At 45.2% G+C, this 19,526-nt stretch overlaps 1 long non-coding RNA gene across 1 annotated transcript; it reads right to left on the reverse strand.

Annotated features, from left to right (window-relative positions):
• Window positions 1-3,044: 3,044 nt before the first annotated feature.
• LOC119620816 (uncharacterized) lies at window positions 3,045-11,911 on the reverse strand. The gene is made up of 3 exons (XR_005237365.1): window positions 11,765-11,911; window positions 10,942-11,028; window positions 3,045-3,579 (listed from the first exon to the last, which is right to left on the reverse strand). It is a non-coding gene; the product is annotated as an uncharacterized lncRNA (long non-coding RNA).
• Window positions 11,912-19,526: the final 7,615 nt, after the last annotated feature.

Here is a 19,526-nt window from a genome sequence, read left to right on the forward strand (position 1 = left end):
AGAAACCATATGTAGGTTTGTGTATTACTAAATTCGTGGTGGAGTCTCAATTTATACAGATTAGTTTGATTTTAAACTCAGTGTGGTAGGTAAAATTGTGCACTGCTAAAACTACCTTTTAATAATCTCTTCATTACTCCATTAAATATGATATATAGAAATACTGTCTCTTAAAAAACTCCAACATCACCAATTTTATTCCAGCCCTATAATAGATTTCCATATTTGAGAACAAGATAAAGTCATTGGCTTACGGACAGGAGCCATGTTATATAGAAAGTTCCTATCTCTAATAAGCAGAGTAACTTGCTGTCTGCACTGAGGGAATTTAGTAGAGTTCACACGTGTTAATTGCATGTAAGTTGTGGCTCCACTGGGATCTCATTAGGATGGATTGTGGGGGAAGATGCTGCAGGTAGTGTGATGACTGGGGAGGCTTTCTGACTTCCAGGGGAAGAGCACCTAAAATTTCACTTGTGGCCCATTTTGAAAGGCTTGACAAGTTATTTGGTTCGAGTGCTGAGAATGGCAATGGTGAGAAGAGGCAAAAAAAAAAAAAAAAAAAAAAATGACTTGCATGAGCGGAGGGTGACAGAGCATTCACTAGAATAGGAGGCTTAGTCATGCGGCTGCTTTATGTGTAGTGAGGGGAGGGGCGTTGTGTTGAAGATGCTATGGCCTATCTAGTTAGTGATGCTTGGTGGACAGAAAAATACAGGGCTGAACATAGGAATGGCTAGATCTCCAGACTGACAGCTGTCTGCACATGTCATGTTTGAAACTATGGCTTTGAGTAAGATTATACGGATTTAGCCAGAGATTAATAAATGGATTTATAGTTCAGAGAAGCCTTGGCGTACTGGTCAGTGTTACTTTTCCCTAGTAGGGTCTTCTAAATTTCATTATGTAGACCTTGGAAGATATGACCCAAGCCATAATCTCATCTCATGGAGCAGTAGCTCTTGATCTGTTTGCCCTCAGTGGGTGCTCAGGTAGGGAGTAGTTGTGATTTGCTGACCCTGATCTTACATGGTCTTCGTCACCCAAAGAGCTCCGCTGTGTCCCTGGAATGAGTACATCAGCATGTGGCCAAGGCCATCTCATAGGGCTGGTGACAAGTATTCATTCATTTATCAGACAAAAACTGATCACCTTGAAGACACTAGCCACATTCTGAAATATCAGATCCGAGAGACTGATCAACTTTCAACTTCAGCAAAAGGTGTTTGAGTTTGGCCCCTCTGGAAGACAAGTCATAATTCTGATTTTATTTAACTAGAATGGTAGAGAGAATAATGTGACATTTTATTTGCACAATGAGTACTTTCCAATATCCCAGTGTATATGTAGTATATAATTCACTAAGATCCTAGTCATGCTTTTCCTAATTACTTATTTTTGGGGGGGAAAGTTATACAATTCATTTTTATAACATTTTAATGTAAAACTAACACCATATTGTGAGCAAGATGTCATAGTTTACATAATTCCCTTGGATTTATTGCTTGCAGTTCTATGTATTAATCATAACAATATCACACATTAGAAATTGCTTCTCTACCTTGCCCATTATATTTATAGAGAGGGTCATAATTACCAAAGTATTCATTTTCAAAGTCTCTTGGTTTGCCTCCAGTCTCATTTATTATGGTTGCATTATTTCTGTAATGCTGTTTATTAGTTGGTGCCAATCAATATCATAATACATTTGCTGTGTTGCAGCCAAGTCATATGATAGATATAAAATTCTGTGAGTCACATCTTTTACTACCCTGTCAGTTGCCTGAGAATGAAACTAATTGAAAAATTTCTCCATATGCATTTAAAAGAGGCGTATATTTACTGTGACATGGGCAGAGGCACAGCTCAGATTTAGAAGAGAGAATGCCGCTAACATATAGCAGGCCTCATTTTTCTCACTGGTAAAATCAGGTTTGCCTATCTCAGGGTTTGTTAATCTAAGGTTTGCAGAGCCTGAATTTCCTTGGAGCCTTAGGGGAGGTTCTGAGAACTTGGGACCCCTCTCCTCTCATGCCAACAAGAGCAGCTACACTTTTGTTTCATATATTGTATATGTGGATATAAGGATCCATGCATAATTTTGTTTGAATAAAAGTTTCCATGGGTCTAATATTATATGATTCATGAAGCAAAATACTTAGATTCCTATGGAAGTGACAGAAATAATAGATCATGAGCTCGTGGAGCTTTTTGTGTGAATGCCTGGATATCTGAAGGCACCTGAGGATGAGTGCAGGAAGGGGAATCTTGTTAAAATGAAGGAAGCTCACCTTCATGCATGTACTGAGCATTGCTTCCTGGGGAAATACAGCATGTTGAGACGATGTCCCTAGTGTCAAGGGTGGGGACACTGACAATGTTGACATTGGGGACATTATCTCAAAAGGTTGTATTAAGAGAAAGGTTCAGGGAAGTTGAGGCAGGCACTCCAGACTGGGTCATGCTAGAAGGTTACCAAGGCACCAACTCTCTGGCTCACCGTCTTCTGGAAGTCACAGTGGCTAACTTACATTCGCATTGGTTTCTACCCTACCACAGCCTGCAGAATTTTGTGTCCATAATTTTTATTTTATGTTTCTTGAATAATATCCACGAAAATACACCCAGGAAAGAAACATGAAAGGGATGTGGAGTGATAGGAATGGAGCTGATAGGAGCTAACCACACTCAAGAGGACTTCGCGGCTCAGGTTCCCATAGGTAGGTGATACACACCTGGGCGGATGTTGTAACGGCAATCTTTCAGAGCTGTGAGGTCAAGGTATGTCCAAACAGGATGGAATATTCCACATTCGTCCTGAAGCTGAAAATGTGGCTGTGTATGTGCAGCTAATATATCATGAAGGAGTGTGACCACAGTCTGAATGGCCTGTGGAGTATGGAGATGTGAGTTCAGCACGGCTGTTATGTTGATCCACATCAGTCGAGCAAAAGTAGGAGATATTCTTTCTGAATGCAGGTAGATGTGTTGCACTGATTTTCAGGCTCCTTGAAACTATTAGTAGTGACCCTTTCCCAAGGCCACCACACTAGAGAACTCTGAGAAGCACCAGGCACATGGAAAACAAGAGGAAAGGTAACTCCTGAAGCTGGATGGTGTGGCAGCCCTGAATTCTAATATTAAGTGGCCATCCTCCAGCTGTCTTTGGCCACCTCTGTCTAAACATCTCAAGGGTACATCAATAATCTACATTTTCCTAACCGAGCACACTCCTTACTTCCCTATCCTCGTTTCCCTCTGACCCCCAGTCCCCTGTATGGTCTTCATCTTGATGATGAAGCGTTGTCACCCCTTGGTCACCTCCATTGCATTTACTTTCTTATTCCCTAAGCTCAGTCAGCTACATGGCCAAGTGACACATCCTTCCCCTTTTGCTCTGTTAAGCTTCTGTAACTGGCATCCTTAACCTTTGGGACCTCGTAGAATCTTCTCAGCTGAGAAGCTCTCTGACGGCTTCCTCTGGCTTGGGGACTCTCCTCCTTTAGATGAGAGCTGGGTAGAACATCATCCCAGTCAACTTCTCAGAACTCGGTGTTGATTGCGGACCTTCTTTCTTTCCTAGTGCATACAGGATAAAATACAGATAGCTTAGTGCAAGGTATTTCACTTTAAGATCCCCAAATGCTTACAAACTTACCTCCTGATTATTTCTGCGCAAGGACCCCATGCTTGTGACTCAAGGCCCTGCTCCTTTCCTTCATGATTTTGCATTTGTTTTTCCACTGTCCCCTGGAAAGTCTATTCTCCCATCTCCTCCCATCAAAGTTCTCACCATCAGTTCCACTATACGTGGGTACCTGGGCACCCTTCCTACAGTACCTCTGCACCACACAACTCAGACTTCCTATACTGAAAGTTGGATTTGCCCTTTTCATTCTGAAAACACAGCCAGTTGTCATGTTTTTCGTTTTCAGAGCTGAAAACATAGGCAGACAGACTCAATTACCATAGGTTGGAGGTTGAATCAACCCGTAGCATTTCAAGCTTCTGCTGGAGAATCCTGAGTTATCCTTCTGAGGAAAATTACAAAATGAAAGTTTTTTTTAAATTGACATTTTATGACTCCAAGAACAGAGTGAGCAAATGCAGTGTTAAAGAGTTGGGTATATATAGCTATTTAGGGTTTGTCTTTTTAAATAAAATTTAAGAAGCACGAAGCTTCCAAAGGTAGTCAACTGTTACCCAGACTGTCTTACTTCATCTCTGAGTACTATAACCTTCCACTTGAAGGCATGTGATGGTCACAGTGATTGGGCGATACTGTGTATCAATTATTTCATATAATGTATTTATTTGTAAGAAATGGAATTTGCTTGCTAATGTTGTGTATGAACTCAGCAGCCTTCTGCTAATACAGTTCTAAGCAGTAGACAATATATTGCTAAGTTTATATATTAAATATTATAAAGGTGACAGATTCCTTTGTTGCTCTGAAAATGTGAGACTTTGATTTACCTTTCTCTTTTTAGGCATACTTTACCCAAAAATGTGACCCTAGCATATTCAACGCAAACAAACTGAAATCTATTATTTCTAGCATTTTCTCTAGACTGGAAGACAAAATATAATTAATTTATAGGTTGCTTTTCTAATTTATTAATCTCAACAATAATCCAAATTTATCTGAAGCCCATTTTCTCTTTATTTAGTATCATTTTGTTGTTGCTGTTTTTTCTTTTTCTTTTTTCTTTTTTTTTGAGATGGAATCTCTCGTTGCGCAGCCTGGAGTGCAATGGTGCCACCTCAGCTCACTGCAATCTCTGCCTCTCAGGCTCAAGCGATTGTCCTGCCTCAGCTTCCCCAGTAGCTAGGATTACAGGCACACATCACCACACCCGGCTAATTTTTTTAAAATGTATTTTTAATACAGACAGAGTTTCACCATGTTGTCCAGGCTGGTCTCGAACACCCGCCTCTGCTTCCCAAAGTGCTGCGATTATAGGTGTGAACTACTACATCTGGCCTGTTTTTGTTTGTTTGTTTGTTTTTTGTTTTGTTTTTTTTCTAACCAGTGTCTTTACATTTGGATCATTCACAGTGAAATTCCTCTTTCTTTTTTTTTTTTTTTCTTTCAGTAACGGCATCTCCAACCCTATTTCTCATGAACTCTGTTCTGTTGAACAGTTTCAGGAATAGTCTTCTCTCCTGTCTATCTAAAGACACGTGTTGAGTTTTCAGCCTTTTGTTTCCAAATTGAGTTACCCTGTCTCTTTCCTATTTTTAATGCAAAACCTCCTGTACCTATTTTTCAGGCTACTGCATGTGTCTCCCTCTTTTTGGCCTGTCTGTAGTGATGTTCTGTTAGCTTTGTGATTGTGGAGTGTCTGTGTCTTCTCCACCTTAGGAGATCTCTCAGGGACACTCCTTATAAAGTGTGGGCATGGGGTAGCTACCCTATGTGTGAATAAATTTTTAAAAATACTGTACATAGTATGCAGACGTGGCATTGACCACTTATTCCAAAGTCATGTGTATTAGCTTAGAAACTGTAAATTGTGTCAGATTGAACGTATGGTTGTCTATTTGGCCAAATGTCCTCATTATCTGATGAGGACTTCTTGTCTTGGTGTATGGACGTTGGTGTCAGATGATTGTTTGGGAGCAGACCTGTGCATGGTGGGATCCCTACATTCGACCACTGAATGCCAGTAACATCTCCCTCTCCCAAAGGTGACCACTCAAAATAAATATCTCCAGACATTGCGAGATGTCCCTGTGGGGGACTGTGTGTGGCAAAATCATTCCTGGCTGAGAAAACCATCCAAGAGTAGGTACTAATTAAGGACAGATGTCCAATGCCAACATAGAGAAAGAAGAACATGTAGAAATGAAAGGCATTTAGAGTCCAGCATATTGACGACTGTCAGAATACATTAAATACATCACATTATTCTGAGGCAAAACATTCTTTTTGAGTGATTTTGGTATGTGTCTGCATAACAGCAGTTTCAAAGAAAAAGAGTTTTGCTTGAAGTGAGAATTTATCCAAAGGTGAAATAAGAGGATCACATCCAACATTCATCCTAGAAATATTGAGAATTCTTTTGCTCTTGACAGTAGAGGGAGAGCTTTTTTTTCCTTCATTTAAAAATTTTTTTTCACTTTTGGTCCATCAGGAATATCTCAGATTCAGAATAAAGTATTGGTATTCCACAGAAGACAAGGAAAAAGGCCCAATGCCCCAGCTCTTGGTTGCAAATATTGTGCAGAAAGATTTCCCTGAGTGCCAAGAAAGGGAAATTTTTTCCTTTTTAGCAAAAAGTGTAAAAACCTCAGTTAACTCACAGAAATAAAAAGGACACAGGGACTTGCCTGTCAATCAAAAACAGTTGCAAGAAATCAGGGATCCATGGGCAGAACCGGTTTTAAATAACTCACTCTCTCCACTTGGCTTAGCCTCGTTCCCCTGAAAACAGAAGCCTGGCCAGGTCATTAGTGCCAGGCAGAAAGGATGGCGCCCAGCTCCCTGGAAGGGTGCTTGTGGTTCCCTGCACACAGCTGGTGATGCCCAGGGTTGCAGGGCATTGCTGGACCCACACAGGCACCCATGGTGCCTTCAATCTTCCTGCTTGTTGATGTCCACCTTTCTTCTAACCCTATACAAGGGGCAGAAAACCTGTTCTCAGAGCTGGTTTTGTTCAGATTCTGGGCTAAGGAAAAGATCATTGTACATACAGGCTGAGTAAGGTGGAAGGGAATTTTGAAATAAAGTGGAAGTTTTGAGTTTTTAAAGCTAGCACTGCTGGTCTTGGCCACATGCCGTGAAGTGGACAAGCCTTTCCATCTATGAGTGGCAGCTCTCAGCTCTGTCCTTAAACCATGTTGTTGGCCTCCATCCTAATGGATATTGTGAAGCATTTTTCCCACTTAAAGGAGACTGTATTTATCACTTAGAAAGCAGAGCAACCTGGAGCCTAGTGAGCCTTTCTCCGCTTCATCAAATGCCCTTGATTTCACTTCCTCTGCTTTAGAACATTAATTACATGGCCCTCGGCATAGGGAGGGTTTGTAACCAAGATTCCTTTCTTGCCTATAAGCCACAGAATAGAGTCTCACCCACCGGAGATGAGCCACGGAGGGCACAGCTGTGCCCTTCCAGAGCCTTTCCCGATATGGACTTGCTGGTTATCTTCACGACGTTCTAAGACGCTGACCCCAGAGGGGCCGCCCAGAGTTCGGATCTCAAGGAAAACTCTGAATATTCTTCAGTCTCTCACACCTGGCAAAGCGTGGGGAACCAAGCTCGCCTCCAGTTTGCCCACCAAATACCTTGGAGTCTCCAGCAAGACTATGCACTTCAGTTTCTTTGCCCATGCAGCATGGGGGAAGGTGACCCCCTTCCTCCCACGTGGACACTTCAGTGATGGTCAAATTCAGCAACATGTGCCTGTATGAAGTATGAAAGTCAGCCCTGAGCCATAATAGCCTCCCCGAAAGTAGTCACAGAGCTATCAAAATTCAGTGTTAGAAAAGCCAGTCAAGCAAGCTGAACTCAAAGTTGTCCACCAGGAGATTCTAGAAAAGGATAGGCTTTCCTGGGCTGAGCCTCTGACTTGCCTTTATTCAAACATCATTCAGCAGACACTGATGACCCTAGCCTATGTAGTGTGGAGGTCAGGGGAGCGATCTGAAAGACACAGCGTCCTACCATCAAAACACTGCGTGCATTCCCGTGGGGCCCCAGCAGAGCAAAGCCAGCTCATTGACGGGCATGACCCAGCCCAGGGAGACGTCCAGGTGGTAGAGGGAAGGCTGCACGTGACTCTCATTTGCCAACTAAGGATTTTTCCAAAGGGTTTATACCCATCGCCTTCTCATTTGAGCTGGCTCCTTTGTGGCATGTGGAAGGAACCTCCCAGGGCTTGCTCGGGAGAAGAGGAGCTTGACAGCCTTCCTTGTGTCGCAGGCCTCCAGACTGACAAAGTCTGCAATGGGCACAGGCAGGGCCCCGACCAGTGCTCCGGAACTGATGTTTCCTGGACGTGGCAAAGGCGCTGGCAGTCAGGAAAGAGTACCTGTGTGTTGGTGCACGGAAGCAGTTCCTGAAGATCTCAGTCTTTGGCTGTCCCCAGCACACCTCCTGACACCGGGAATCTCCACACACCTGAGCCAGCTGCTGCCTTCCAGAACCCACCAGTTCAGGAGGCCCAATTCTCCTTCAAGAATAGTCTTCCTTACACATGGTGCACAGTAGTCTCCCCCAGTACGTGGTGCATGGGTCAGAAATGACGTTGCTCCCTCCACAGCGGCTGGTGTGCTCGTTCACCCGCAGACTCGCTCACCTGGCAACCCTCCCTCCCCGTGGCTGGCTGGCTGTGGCTGGTGGCTGCTCCAAGGTGCCGCAGCACTGTTCCCGCTGTGCTGTAAGCCCGCACGCCCTCCCGCAGGACGCTCTGGTGGAGACACCACATTCTGGCTCCACGTTACACCGTGTGGCTTTCAGAGCTGCTAAGGCCTCTCTTCTAGAAGGCGCCATTGCACGCCCCCTCTCAGATCTCCTCCCATCCTGCCAGGGGCTGGCAGGGGCCCTGCGTGTCTGGACAGCACTCCAGCACCGGATTGCCCTTCCGCCTCTGACAACAATGCTCTGTGTGTTAGAAACCCAGCTTTTCTGTAGCCTCTGGGTACGGGTGACGGTAATGGCCAAGTCACAGAGGGAGTTGCCACAGAGCTGGAGGTGAAGCGTCTGACCCCGAGTCTCCTTGTGTGAGTGTGGACGTAGGAGGAGAAATCGGGTCCCTGAATTGGATTATCTTCCTAGAATAAGCATTCCTGTTAAGTTCTTCTCTCCGTCATTCTCCCTGCCTGTGGCTAGCCCCTTTCTGTCCTCTGAAATTGCTTCCCGTGTCTCCCACTTTTACCCTGTCTTGAATAGGAAAAAGAGTACAGCAGGAATAGACTGGGTGTGTGCCTTATGCTGGCTTTGTTTGTAGTCTTAATTTTTCAGATCTTTGCTGTAGGTGCTGTAATGGGAAAGGCAAGCACTGCCTTCAATGGATAACTATTATTAATTTTAAATCTACATGCTAAATGTGAGCGAGGAGAAGCCCAGGTCATTATCAGGATTCTAACACACATAGAAAAATGAGTTGGGCACCTGCCGGTTATAAATCCTCTCCTCTAAGAGAGATTTGCAGCTGACTAAGATGATCCTGCTGTAATGGAAGCATTTAATGTAGAAAATGTTGTTCTATTTCTCTTCTTGATAGCACCAGACAACCAGGACGTTGAGGTGGGGGAGAAGAGCTAGAGAGGAAGGCTGCCCAAGAAAAGCAATATGTTTGCTACACTGATCAATAAGAAGATTAACTTACCGAAGTAGAAGATGTATCAATCTTATTATTGATCAGTTTAGCACACATATTGGTGTGCTGGTGTAGGATTACAGAGCTGTCTGGGCAGCGCTTCATCAGGTCCTGAGTAGATGGCTATTCCTGGTGGCAACCGTGGGACCTCATGCTTGTGGTGCACACATCAATAGCAAAGGTCACCTGCCTTCTCTTCTCATTCAAGATGATCTCTGGAGAAGGGGACTGAGGGAGAGTGAGGTGGGATTGTGTCAGTGGGCAGCATGTACTGGATTCAAGGTTAATCAACAAGCTCTTGTTTAGTGAGGGACTCCCGGGACCCACATTCAAAAAAGATAATAATAATGCAAGGTTCTTCGTATTGAGTATTTGCTGAGAGCTCAGAGAAAATAATTTTAAGCATCCACATTTGTGACTCAGCGGTGATCATTGAATATACCCTATACCTGAGTTCTGAGAAGTAGACTAATGTTTATTTTCAGAAATAGCGAAAAAAAAGCTGGCAGGTTTTATTCTTTAGAAATAGGTATGATTTAAATATCTTTGGACAAATGGCAAATACTGTATTTTGAATCACAGATATGAAATAATTAAGAGGTTTTTGAGGTGATATTTCATGTAGCTTTTAAAATTATGTGTTCATTCAATAAATATTTACTGCACACAAAGTCTAAATCTTTTGGCTTGTGACAAGAGATCAATCCACTCTGTACTTCTAGTGCTAATCCACTTTGAGAATGAGTGAATGGAGCAGAATGAGATGACATCATTCCAGGAGCTAAAGAACTTCTTTCCCCCACCCTCAGCTACAACTCCAAGGAAAGGGCAAATCCTCAGATTAATTCTTCACAATTGTTATTATCTGCAACTTGAGTAATCATATTATAGAACTAAATTTCATTCCTAGTTAATTCCACAATGGTTTGGCTCATTTCACCTCATTTCATAAAAGATAAATACTTGGCCCAAGATCCTTTGCTTCTTGTTTCCCTTCAAAACCTTAGAACTGAAGCTCATTCCAGAGGGACTCAGATACCATCCCATCCTAAGGTATTACAGACAGGATGAACGCACTGTGGTTCTTTCAGGGGGGAAATTGTGCTTACATACAAGGAAGACGAAGGTTGCCTCTTTGTCTGAGGAACTCTTGATCCCTCTGGGGAATTCCCTTGGACAGCCAGGAGAAAAGAGTTCAGGGCTGCCATGTGTGTTAGGGCTGACGTCTACCGTGTTAGTGTGAGTGTGTGTTAGTGGGTGATGTCCACCGTGCTAGCGTGAGTTTTAGGGGCAGTGTTGCGGAGGCCTCACCAGGTAAGGACACAAGACAGGGGCCTGTGAGCGTGACGTTTTTATCTGGTATAATTTTACATGCTTAGGCAGAGAAAGTGAGAGGATCACCTACTAGTTAATTCATCCAAAAATATTTCTTGGATGCTAAATATTTTGCCAAGAATTGAGAGTGAAAGATGAAAATAGTTGTTCACTGCCTTCAAAAAAAAAAAAAAAAAAGGAGAGTCTAGAAGGGAAGGAGACCCGGGTGGCCATGTGCATTTAGGGGGGCGTCTTAGGGCATGGTGCTTCTTTCTGTCTGGGTGCAGGGGCCATTGTGCACTCACCTCGTGACAGTCTTCCTAGTGGGAAAGATGATTTCAGTGACCTCCATTAATTGTGTCAAAGCAAGGCAGAAATCATCCTTGTTCTAGGAAAAGGGAACAAACAAATCTACCTCGTGATGTGTCTGGTTTATGCTCCGAGCATCACCCGGAGCTTTCTGGTTGTCAGAGTGCCCCCAGATGAATTGCTGTCTGGGAGACCGCCTACTTTGCTTTTTCCAGAGGTGGCGAGAAATAGATGGGGCAATGGCTTGTCACCAGGCACAGTAAGCCTGGATTGGTTACCTAAAAAGTCACCTGTATGGATCCTTCTAAACCTAAGGGATTATAAGTTTGTTAAGCGATCAGTGAAAAAAAAGTAAAATTGCATTCAAAAGTGTGTTTACCTTGTGGGTAACTAACGAAGCAGTGAAATCAATGGCTCCCCAAAAGCCAGAGGTTTAGAAACAAGATCTCCAAAGCCTCTCCTCAATGAGATACCTGGACCTAACTAAACAAAATGTTTGTCTGTAGCTCAAAAGATTTATTTCTGTCATTCCTAAACAGTGAGACATCTCCTAACCTGCAGACAATCGCTCACGTGCTGTCAGCTGCCCCTCCAGGCTGTGAGGACGTCATCGCTGAACTGCCTCTCCTCTTACACTCCATTCCCCTTTGGGGTCAACATCACACATTTCTAGAATAGCTAACTGTGTTGAAGAGGATAGCTTTTGACCACAGAACTGAGTCTTTCTCTTTGCACAGAGCTAATTGGCCATAAGGGGCCTGAGTCTCTATCTTGCTCTCATTAGCACCAAATTTTAACTAAATGGCCCAGCTGACCCATGTCCAGAGCCAACTTCCTCATCAAATGGTAAGATGAAAGTCCTCTGTGGCACTTGTCATTCATTAGCATTTACATGGTGATGGCGGAGGCTCTGGAGGCTGTGGGTCTGAGGGGAACACGCTGGAAAACTTCTGAAGTTCCTTCAAATTTGGCGTCCTGCATTTTTATGACATGCCTGGGACACCTGAATAGGACATTATATGGAAAGTAAGAAATAAACAATTGGAAGCCGTTTGCCTGAGACAGTGCCCGAGTGAGAGTGTGCCCCAGCTCCAGGAAACCAAGCCGAGGGAGGATAATTAACACTGGCATCACACAACCTGCTTAGGCTCAGGATGATTCATTTTCGGCCAATATTGTGGGCAGCCTGGATATGTCTAAAGAGCGTGAGGCCTATGGGATTCCGAGTGAAGTTTGCTGAATGTATTTGGAGGGATTGGCCATGGGACGCAAAGGTCCTTCATTTCTGCATTCATTTATTCCTTCACTGGCTCACCGCTTCCTGGGCACAGGTGATGTGTAGTGGGTGAGCCGGGGCAGGGATGTGCAGGTGGGGGCCCGGGTTTCTGGGAGCCTCATCTCAAGGCTAATGCATAGCTATTGAGGGACGGCGTTGGGATCTCTGCGTTCTTCATCCCCTGCAGTGTGTCTGGATGTCCTCAGCATTGTGATCCACATTGGCTCCTGGGAGTCTCTCCTGTGGACATAATTTCCAGGACTCTCCCTGCCTCACTGGTATAGTACTGAGAACACAGATGGACACATCGCGAGTGCTGAAGGGAGAGGAGGCCGACAGTGATTCTCACCACACTCTGGCTATACTCGAGATAGCAAAGGCATGGGAATTAAGTTGTGACATATCTGTAAGTGTTCGCCGTCTGGAGAGAGAATAAATGGTAGAATTATAAACACTCAAAGGAGCCTGATGGACTGCCTTAGCCTGAGTTCCTTGGAGCGAGGCATGCAGTGGTTTGCAGGCAAGAACTGGGGAGGTGTCTTCGTGAAGAGGCAGGGTTGAGCAGAAGAAGCTGGCGTTGAATGCAGCTGCAGCTGAGGCCTCGGTGATCCTGGAGCTTCAATGATCCTCGGGCTTGACTGGAGGTTGTCATCAAGCCAGTGGCTATCCCCTGAGAAGCGGTGTGAACGTAGGCAAGTCAATTCTGTGAGCTTTTAGCAGGCAATATTTTCAACATCTGGGGGATACTGCCTCGACCCTGAGGTGGGGATCCAGGTGGAGAACCCCCATGTTCACCACAAGGATCACCCAGTCTGATACTCCATCCCCTCACGAGCCCCCGCTGTCATGCTTCTGACCGATGGTCACCCGGTTTCTGTTGGAAACTTCCAGGAATGATGGTCCTGCCTCCATGCAAATGAGTCTATTCTGTTTTAGCCGAATTTTCAAGCTATCAGACATGTCTTTCTTTTATTGAGCTAAATATGTCTTTCTACAATTTTCACCCTTCACTGACACAGGTACAAGAGGATAAGACATCCACTGGCCCTATCTGTGGTAGAATAAGTTCGTTTCTCCTTTCTATTCATACCCTTTAAATAATCAATGCCAGTTACCATGTCCCTTTAGTAACTTTTTGTCTCTCAGCTAAGTAATAGCTACGGTAACATCAGAGCATAATCACAGGAGTGATTTAAAAGACTCAGGGAGAAAAGATCTCTGGAATAATCTTAGAATTTATTTAGTCTTTGGTGGGTTAAGAGTCAGTATGAATGGCTATGCCAGAGCCCATGTTCTGATGGCCAGAGCCGGGCGCAGGTGGTGGTACGGAATCCATCTCATGTGTCGTGGAGTGCCTGGCCCTGAAGGATAAAGTTTGGTGATGAGGGTGGACCATGATTTCTGCTCCAGAACGTTACTTTCCAGATAATTGCCAGAAGTGAATCCAGTGTCATTTTAGTCCTACCCACATTAGGCAATGCCACCGCCCCCCATGGCTTTGTATGCAATGCAATCGCCATCCTTTTTGTGGCTCACAAAAGCAGCTGGACATAATAACATTTCTGTCTGGGGACTTCCTTTTTTCTCTTTTTTTTTTTTTTTTTTTTGAGATGGAGTCTCACCCTGTCACCCATCACCCAGGCTGGAGTACAGTGGTGCTGTCTTGGCTCACTGCAATCTCTGCCCCCTGGGTTCAAGCGATTCTCATGCCTCAGCCTCTCGAGTAGCTGGGATTACAGGTGTGTGCCACCATTCCTGGCTAATTTTTGTGTTTTTAGGAGAGATGGGGTTTCATCTTGTTGGTCAGGCTGGTCTCGAACACTTGACCTCAGGTGATCTGCCTGCCTTGGCCTCCCAAAGTGCTGGGATTACAGATGTGAACCACCACACCCGACCTGTCTAGGGACTTTCGGTGATGCTGTGATGCAGACAGATACTCTGCGAGGGCAGAGTATGTTGTCTTCTTCCCTGAAACTGAAAAATCCACAATAGAAAAACACAGAATGGCAAAGTGTCCCTCACAGGTGGGTGTGTTTGGCTCTTCCTTTCAGGCTGTAGTTTACGTGGCTGCAGCTGGACGTGGCCACCTTGGACGGGATCACCTGGGGCCCCCATGCTCTCTGCAATGCACATGTGTAGAGCTGTCATCACGCATGGGAACTGGAATGTCCGTCCTTAAGAGCTGTATTTTCGTGGAAAGACAGAAACGTAAAGAGCTTAACTGTCCTTGCTTTCATCATCTGTGCAAGGAGGAGACTGGAATCGATGATCTTCAGGTGTCTTTCACTTTAAGGATCTTGGAAATGCTTTGAAATACACACACACAAACATACACAAATACACACACAACACATACATACACAAAAAAACCACAAACATATATATACATTTCATTATTATCTACCTATCCATCTATCTGATTTAATCATAGGTTATGGCTGGGCACAGTGGCTCACACCCATAATTGCAATGCTTTAGGAGGCCAAGGCCAGAGGATCTCTTGAGGCCAGAAGTTTGAGGCTAGCCTGGGCAACATAGGGAGATGTCCATCTCTACAAAGAAAAGTAGCCCAGTGGCCCATCATGGTAAAAAGCACCCTTAGTGTCAGCTACTCGGGTGGCTGAGGTGGGAGGATTGCTTAGGCCCAGGAGTTTGAGGCTGCAGTGAGCTATGAACACATCACTGAACTCCAGCCTGGGTGATAGAGCAAGACTCCATCTCTCAAAAAAATATATATATATATATGTATAAATATATATACACACACATATATATGTATAAATATATATATACACATATATATATGGTGATAAGTAGTATTAAATAGAAAAAAAAAAACACCTTGACCATACTATCTTTAAGTCCAAAATTAATACAATGTAATTAGTCAAGCAATTATGTCTGGATGTGTAAATAGCAGTTTTGCTTTTGGGAGGTGTACTTTCCTCCTGGTCACCTGCCTTGGTCTTCATACTGACTGTCTCCCATCTGTGAAGCCTGTAGTAGAACCACTCTCATTTCTACTTTACAGACTCCAAGGAAAGGGATCTGAGTGTCCTGTTTTGGTCACATACCCAGCCAGGCCTGGAGATCAAATCGTTGAGGGAGGGCATTAGCCCAGCCTGGGCCAGGTATCCACCTGAAGCCATCAGCAGTGGCAGGGGCATGGTGGACAATGGCTGTTCTTCTGGGTGGGATGCCTGGGAGGGCGGGAGTCACCGTGGAGTTCAGCTGGCTGTACAGGGGGTTAAAATACAGAGACATCTGTGTACTGACAGGTAAATAGAAGTTGCTGTGAGTGCCCAGGTGCCACAACTTAGCCAACCGGGCCTCTGAGATCCCTGACACCTCCTCCCATCTAGCATCTAAAAGGATGACAGATGGGATTGCAGGGTACTCCAGGTCCCTGCTCAGACACCAAGGCATGTCCCTTTGGGTCCCTTTGGTTGGTGAGTAGCCACTGTGTAAGACCGTTCAATGTTTTGTTACTGCTAACCCTGGAATAGGGATGTTGTAGGGAGCGGGGGCTTGGGTGGCGGGAATGCTATGAGTTCTCAGAAAAGCAGAGAAGTCAGAGCTGCAGACAAAACTCCGTTCCTAGTACAGTCCTGTGGGTTTGACCCTTGCAGCCAGACTTCCACCAAGCATTTTGTGTTTCTAAGCCTCTGCTTCCTTATGTCTACAAGGGGTAAAATTCCATTCAGCCCTGTGGTGTGTAAAGTGCTTGGTATACAGTAACCCAAAATAAGTGATCATAATAGGCATATGGGTTTTAGAATCATAATCTTCCTTAAAAAATGCACCTGGCAGGAGGCTGGGATGCTAGAATGTGAAGCTGTACTCACAAGGCCCAGAACCGAGGGTGTGGTTTGAAGAGGATTGGAGCCCTTGCCTGCTGCTCCCACTGCAAGCCCCATGGGGCAACCGGAGAACCTGCGATGGGGTGAAAATGGTAGAACCAGCTGATGAGACCTATTCTGTCAGCAAGGCACTAGTATGGGTGACCACAAGTCCAGTCCATTTTTGGATGGCAACTTCCCAAAATCTCGTCCTTGTAGGGTAGGAGTTGTCAGCCAAGGGTGATTTTTTTCCCTCAAGGAACCTTCAGCAGTGTCTGGAAACAGCTTTGGGTGTCACAGCCAGGAGAATAGGGGCTACTGGTCTCGTGGGTGGAGGCCAGGGATGATGCTGAAGCCCCTACATGGCACAGGAACCCTCACAGTGGAGAATTATTGGACATCAAATGCCTCCAGGGGCTCTGGAGGAAGGCAGCTGTGCTGATGGGCAGGCGTCAGCAGTGAGACTCTGGCTCCCTTTGGCAGCCAGACGTGACATGCTTGGTTGAATCAAGGACTTGAAAGCTGCCATGATCATAAAACTGCAGGGTTCAGGCCCAGGGTGTCCAATGAGGGGACAAGAGTTTCCCCAGCTCTTGGGTCACCAAAATATGACTTGGTATTAAAATTAATTTAAAATGCAATTCCTGTTTATCCAATAAACTCTACTGCCAAGCCCTGGGATGGGCACTGGGGATTCGGTAGTAAACCAGTTGGGTACCCTAACCTCATAGAGCTTAAATCCCAGAGTATAGCCCTAATCCCAGTGATTGTAGGTGATTACATGTTGGAGACAGAAGGTACAGCACAGTAAGGGACTGAAACAGGAAGACCTTGCTGGGGAGGGGACATTGCACCTGAGACCAGGTGAACAACGTGTGTGCTTGGTGGGTCACTGATCCCCACTGAGGAGCAAGGATCAAGTAGAGCCTCCAGCACATCAGTTATCTGCCCAATTTTCCAATCAGAGGAGAAAAAAGGGAGCTAGAGGCCATGAGAGTTCCGAAGCATAAATAAATATACAGAAGAGGACTTTATGTATTCTTGATACTAGTGATCAGATAGAGATATTGCAAATGCTCTTTCATTGCGCATGGCTTGCATATTCACTCTATATTTTTTTTTTTTTTTTTTTTTGAGATGGAATCTCACTCTGTTGCCCAGGCTGGAGTGCAGTGGCTGGATCTCAGCTCACTGCAAGCTCCGCCTCCCGGGTTTACGCTGTTCTCCTGCCTCAGCCTCCCGAGTAGCTGGGACTACAGGCGCCCGCCACCTCGCCTGGCTAGTTTTTTGGGTTTTTTTAGTAGAGACGGGGTTTCACTGGGTTAGCCAGGATGGTCTCAATCTCCTGACCTCGTGACCCGCCCGTCTCGGCCTCCCAAAGTGCTGGGATTACAGGCTTGAGCCACCGTGCCCAGCCGCATATTCACTCTATTAACTGTGAATCTTTGCCTGAACAGAAATTCTCAATGTTAGTGAAGTCAAATTCATGCACATTTACTTTTATAGTTAGTGCTTTTGTGCAGTAGGCAAAGATTTCTTAAAATACTCCCATGTGTTGATTCCTAAAGGTTTTACCATTTTAAGTCTCAGATTTAGGGCTGTGATGCAACTGGAATTGGTTTTGGGTAGGCTGTGAGGTTTGGGGTCATGGTTTATTTATTTATTTTTTGTTTTGTTTTTGGTCTTAGATGGATTTCCAATTGATCTAGCACTATTTATTAAAATAACCATCCTTCCCACCCCTAGATTGCCTAGCTGCCTGCGCTGTAATAAGGTGATGAGTGTGGTCCATTTTCGGTCCTCTGTTTTGTCTCTATTGGTCTTCTCTGTCCTCTTCACCAATATCAAGTGGTCACAACAACTAGAGGTTTAAATAAGTCCTGACACATAATTCGTAAGTCCTTGTTCTTCTCCAAGTTTGCTCTGGCTATTTTTGATTTTTAGCATTTCCATATAAATCACACATTCAGCAGGCCAATTCTGACATTGTCATGGCTGTCATCACCATCATCATCACCATCATCACCATCACCACCATCACCACCACCATCACCACCATCATCACCATCACCACCATCACCACCATCATCATCACCATTACCACCATCACCACCATCATCACCACCATCATCACCATCATCACCATCACCACCATCACCACCACCATCATCACCATTACCACCATCACCACCACCATCATCACCATCACCACCATCATCACCATCATCATCATCACCACCATCATCATCATCATCACCACCATCATCACCATCATCACCATCACCACCATCACCACCACCATCATCACCATTACCACCATCACCACCACCATCATCACCATCACCACCATCATCACCATCATCATCACCATTACCACCATCACCACCATCATCACCACCATCATCACCATCATCACCATCACCACCATCACCACCACCATCATCACCATTACCACCATCACCACCACCATCATCACCATCACCACCATCACCACCACCATCACCACCACCATCATCACCATCATCACCACCACCACCACCATCACCACCACCATCATCACCATCATCATCATCACCACCATCATCATCATCATCACCACCATCATCACCATCATCACCATCACCACCATCACCACCACCATCACCACCATCACCACCATCACCACCATCACCACCATCATCATCACCATTACCACCATCACCACCATCATCACCACCATCATCACCATCATCACCATCACCACCATCACCACCACCATCACCATTACCACCATCACCACCACCATCATCACCATCACCACCATCACCACCACCATCACCACCACCATCACCATCATCACCATCACCACCACCATCACCACCACCATCATCACCATCATCACCATCACCACCATCACCACCACCATCATCACCATCACCACCATCACCACCACCATCACCACCATCACCACCACCATCATCACCATCATCACCATCACCACCATCACCACCACCATCATCACCATTACCACCATCACCACCACCATCATCACCATCATCACCATCACCACCATCACCACCATCACCACCACCATCATCACCATTACCACCATCACCACCATCACCACCACCATCATCACCATCATCACCATCACCACCACCATCACCACCATCATCACCATCACCACCATCACCACCACCATCACCATCATCATCACCATCATCACCATCACCACCACCATCATCACCATCATCACCATCACCACTACCATCACCATCATCACCATCACCACCACCATCACCATCATCATCACCATCATCACCATCACCACCATCACCACCACCATCATCACCATCACCACCATCATCATCACCATCACCACCATTACCACCACCATCACCACCATCATCACCACCACCACCACCATCATCACCATCACCACCATCATCACCATCACCACCACCATCATCACCATCACCACCA

The sequence above is a fragment of the Chlorocebus sabaeus genome, chromosome 4 (assembly GCF_047675955.1).
Source record: "Chlorocebus sabaeus isolate Y175 chromosome 4, mChlSab1.0.hap1, whole genome shotgun sequence".
Classification (NCBI taxonomy): Eukaryota; Metazoa; Chordata; class Mammalia; order Primates; family Cercopithecidae; genus Chlorocebus; species Chlorocebus sabaeus.